A 5000-nucleotide genomic window follows, 5' to 3' on the forward strand; every position below is an offset into this window, starting at 1 on the left:
GAAAGATGGTGAATGGAGAAGTGAAATTGAGTGTGTGTGTGTGTGTGTGTGTGTGTGTGTGTGTGTGTTATATGGAAGATCAGGTACACACACACACACACAGAGAGAGAGAGAGAGAGAGAGAGAGAGACTAATACACGAACCATACACACACACACACATACACACACACATACACACACACACACACATACACACACAGACACACAAAACTCACATAAATGAATTCCTTTCCTGGTCAATTATTCCATTTATGACCTCTTCCTGCCTTCCTTATGTTTGGACGCTTCTAAACACGTCAACTCGTCAAAAACACCAAGTTACGTTATTCAAAACAAGTGATATTAGAGGAGCGCGGCGGCCGTCATGCACCCCCCATCGCGGCCCAAGGTACACTGACACCACCTCGTCATGTCCCCCTTCTGTTAGCCACGTACGGGAGTTGCTGGAGCCATGACGGTCGAGATGCGTACGAGAGTTACTGGGTTTTTTATTTTTATTTATTATTTACTGTGTTTTGTTGTGTAATTGTGGTTTATTAATGGATTTTGTTATTTTTCATGTTGTTTTTTGCGTTTATCGTGTTTCGTTATCTATTTACTTTATTTGTTAGAGTACGGTTCAGTTGCGTACGAGAGTTCCTGGTTTTATTATTTTCATTTACTATTTCCTGGGTTTTGTCGTCTAATTGTGGTTCATTAATGGATTTTGTGTTTTTTATGTTGTTTTTTCTATTTAGCATCTCTCGTTATCTATTTCTCCTAATTTGTTGGTGTAGGTACGAAAGTTTTGTTTGTCATATTTCATTTTGAGTATATATACAACAATTCCTCACTTCCAGTCTTCATTACATATTCCAACCATTTATTTCGATGTTATTTATCTATTTATTTCCCGCTCAAATCCTGCTATCTATAATATTACAAATTTTGGCCCCAAGCATCCACACCTCTCACTAAAACTTACCGCCAGAATCTCACCCTTAAAAGAACCTCACCTATTATCAATCTATGTCACTTTTTTATCCATAACTACTTCACATGACAATTTCCTATCAATCACGCGTTGTTTTCACCCCGGCGGTCAATGTGGCTGACCGATTAACCCTTTCATCACACGCGTATCCTCAATTCAAGATATTACGTTGAATTAACCATATTTTGCGTCTCTAATGGTACGTTGTAATGTTATCAATAGAGGAAGCGTCAGGGAGTAGCGGGCCACTGACGGCAAGGCTGGGATGCGCACGAACACTTCATCTTATTATTAAATTAGCCTAGCGCACCACAGCCTTACATAATTGTTGCGTAGAGAGAGAGAGAGAGAGAGAGAGAGAGAGGGAGAGAGAGAAAGCTAAAATGAAAGTATTGTTATTCTTAAACTCATTGCTTTTCATGTGAGAGAGAGAGAGAGAGAGAGAGAGAGAGAGAGAGAGAGAGAGAGACTAAACGAAAACCAAGAAAATATATAAAAAAAAACAAGACAAATTTCAACCAAGTATTTACAAGTTTAATCGAGAGAGAGAGAGAGAGAGAGAGAGAACATACAGTAGACGATTTATAAAACTCCTCATATCTCTTAAAAAAACCCGCCTTATTTCCCCATTATCGCCTTTAAGCCAAGCCCAGCAATACGCTAAATAAACCCAGTGTCTCTAGGCAGTACTTTGAAGCCATGTAAGCTAAAACCAGGCTTAAATATATGCCAAGTTCTAAGTCTCAATGTGGTGCGCTGTGATTGGCTGGCGGGTGAGTGACGCAGGATTCAGACTGGCTCCTGATTGGTCGAGCCGGGGCGGGGTATAAATAAACGCGCCTTTTCTGCCGCGGGAAGGTTCAAATTAAGATCATTTTTGGCTGGGGTTAGTGTGCTTGGCGAGGCTGCACATTTCCAAAGCAGGAGAGAGAGAGAGAGAGAGAGAGAGAGAGAGAGAGAGAGAGAGAGAGAGAGATGAGAGATGTTTATGCGTATAGGAAAGTTGCCATGTGAAGGTGTAATATAATACTTTCTCTCTCTCTTTCTCTTTCTCTCTCTCTCTCTCTCTCTCTCTCTCTCTCTCTCTCTCTCTCTCTCTCTCTCTCTCTTTCTGCATTATATTGTAGTTACTATATAGATACATAATGACTTTCTCTCTCTCTCTCTCTCTCTCTCTCTCTCTCTCTCTCTCTCTCTTTTATATTGTAGTTTCATAATGCTAGTGCTTTTCTCTCTCTCTCTCTCTCTCTCTCTCTCTCTCTCTCTCTCTCTCTCTCTGGTGAATACAATGCCTTTTCTTAGCTATTGCACATACAAACCGTCTGTGTGTGTGTGTGTGTGTGTGTGTGTGTGTGTGTGTGTGTGTGTGGCGGTGATGGTGGTGGTGGTGGTGGTGGCTGGTTATTTTTGAAGCAAATCTGGCTGCGGCCTCACCATAGATACACACACACACACACACACACACACACACACACACACTGGGTCATTTTTTCTATGGGGGGGGGAGGGTGTGTAAGCAAACAGTCTTTATTTAGGTTAATAGTGTGTGTGTGTGTGTGTGTGTGTGTGTGTGTGTGTGTGTGTGTGTGTGTGTGTTCGTCTTTAGTTTACAGCTTTGTTTCCTGGTCTCTCTCTCTCTCTCTCTCTCTCTCTCTCTCTCTCTCTCTCTCTCTCTCCGTGTATGAAAGTTTGGCAAAGAACCACTCTCTCTCTCTCTCTCTCTCTCTCTCTCTCTCTCTCTCTCTCTAAATATAATGTTAGGGGTGACATCACTGACAAGACGCCGTGTGTGTGTGTGTGTGTGTGTGTGTGTGTGTGTGTGTGTGTGTGTGTGTGTGTGTGTGTGTGTGTGTGTGTGTGACAGATAATTAGCATAGTTTTACCTCACATCTCTCTCTCTCTCTCTCTCTCTCTCTCTCTCTCTCTCTCTCTCTCTCTCTCTCTCTCTTTTATCATTATTATTATTTTTTCTTCATTCTCTTCCTTTTATCAAATTTTCCTCTTCCTTCCTTCCTTCCTTCAGTCACCAAGTCAATTTCTCTTCATGTATTTCTTTATCCATTCTTATTTCATCAGGTCACCAAGCCAGACGTCACACACGGTCACAACGGTCATCTGAGGTCATTAGGTCACTTCACAGACTTGGTGAGAAGGGCTGACTTGGTGACACGGGTTAAGATCACGATGTTATTGAAGGAATTTTGTAAGTTAGTTGAAATCACCAATTTTTTAAATATTGGAAGGCTTGTATGGTGAAGTAAGGGTCGATTTCACCAAGTTGGCTTCGTCTTGGTGCAATGTGGCTTCAGTTTGTCTTTATAAACGTCTTGGTGTGCTTTGAGTCACCAGTACAGTATCACCAAGCGAGGGTGTGGCTACTTATTTCTCGAGAAGCAATGTTCACCAAGTTTCATTTATAAGACTTCAGCTTGGAGGCTTCAGATCACCAGTATACTGTCACCAGGTGTGTCTGTGGCGTTACTCATCTCATCTCAGTGTTCACCAGCCTTCATTTCAGCCTTCTTTTGCCAGGAACTCAAAAAATGCTTCCAGTCACCAAAACTTCAAGTCACCAGGCGTGTTTGGTGCTTGTTACTCACCTAAACGCCAGGTAAGTATAATCACCAGGTATCGATGGTTTGGCCAGGTTGAACAAGGCTTAAAAATAATGAATCACCAAAATGAGAACTTGTACGAATCACCAGGCGTACCTCACCAGTATGTCACGCTAAAGGATATAATCACCAGGTATTTTCGCTATTAAGAACGAGAGATACCAAAATAACCGTCTCGAGTCACCAAGTAGCTTCTGATAGCGTAAAAGTCACCAAGCCAGTACGGGTCACCAAGTTACTTACCTCAAACTTAATCAAATAAATCACCAGGCATTTTTTCGGCATTAAGAACGAGATAGAAAAAAAATACTGTATCGTGTATCGTATCAAGTCACCAGGCAGCTTGTAAGGATCACCAAGCTTGTATGATTCGTCACCAAGCAGTTTTTTTGAACGAAGCTTAGAAAAGAACGCGTCACCAGGTTATTGTCGGCATTAAAAACGAGGCTTACGAGGAAAAAACGTATCGCATCACCAGGTAACTTGTAAGGATCACCAAGCTGTCACCATGATGCTCACCTCACGCTTAATAAAATCACCAGGTATTTTTTTCGCCTTTAAGAACGAGTGATACAAAAAAACGTATCGAAGTATTGTATCAAGTCACCAGGCAGCTTGTAAGAGTCACCAAGCTTGTGTGGGTCACGTTGCTCACCAAGTATTAAGAAAGAGGTATTTTTTTCGCTATTTTGAACGAGGATTAAAAAAAAAACGTATCGTGTCACCAGGTAGCTTGTAGAGATCACCAAGCTTGTATGAATCGTCACCAGCAGCTTTTTTTATAACAAAGCTTACAAAAGAACGAATCACCAGGTTATTTTTCGGTACTGAGAACTAGGATAACAAAAAAGACGTATCGTGTCACCAGGTAGTTTGTAGAGATCACCAAGCTTGTATGAATCGTCACCAAGCATTTTTTTTATAACGAAGCTTACAAAAGAAACGAATCACCAGGTTATCTTCCGCATTTCAGTTACAAAAATAGGAAAAAAAACCGTATCGTGTCACCAGGTAGCTTGTAGAGATCACCAAGCTTATCACCACATTACTCACCTCACGCTAATAAAAGCAAAAAAAAAATCACCAGCTATTTTTTTCGCCATGAACGAAGGAGAGAGAAAAAAAAAATTCGTTCACCAGGTTTTTTTTTCGGTATTTAGAATCTTACACAAAGGGAAGTCACCAGGTAGCTTCTGTAGGGTTCACCAAGCTTGTCACCACATTACTCACCTCAGCGTCACCTGGGCCACAGTTTATAGGCTCCCAGGGAAGAGAACAGCCGTAGAGGTGGGGCCAATATGCCGCCAGCCAGTGCTAGGCTCAACTCACATCTACCCCTTTTAAAACCTTCTCCTTGGCACTGTTCCATCACCACCACCACCACCACCACCCCCCCTGCTACCCTGCCCA

The 5000-nt window shown here is 41.9% G+C and overlaps 1 protein-coding gene across 6 annotated transcripts in view; it reads right to left on the reverse strand.

Moving 5' to 3' along the window:
* The window catches only part of LOC123505447 (calcium-transporting ATPase sarcoplasmic/endoplasmic reticulum type-like), a 44126-nt gene extending 39149 nt beyond the window's left edge, over positions 1-4977 (reverse strand). For 4 of the 6 annotated variants that reach the window (XR_006675138.1, XM_045256764.1, XM_045256782.1 and 1 more), the window contains exon 1: positions 4821-4977. The gene's annotated coding sequence lies outside the window, so the exon portion shown is untranslated. Of the gene's footprint in view, positions 1-217; positions 376-4820 lie in introns of those variants that run through there. The other 2 variants (XM_045256773.1, XM_045256755.1) reach the window with 1 other exon arrangement.
* Positions 4978-5000: the final 23 nt, after the last annotated feature.

The sequence above is a fragment of the Portunus trituberculatus genome, chromosome 2 (genome assembly GCF_017591435.1).
Source record: "Portunus trituberculatus isolate SZX2019 chromosome 2, ASM1759143v1, whole genome shotgun sequence".
In the NCBI taxonomy this organism is placed as follows: Eukaryota; Metazoa; Arthropoda; class Malacostraca; order Decapoda; family Portunidae; genus Portunus; species Portunus trituberculatus.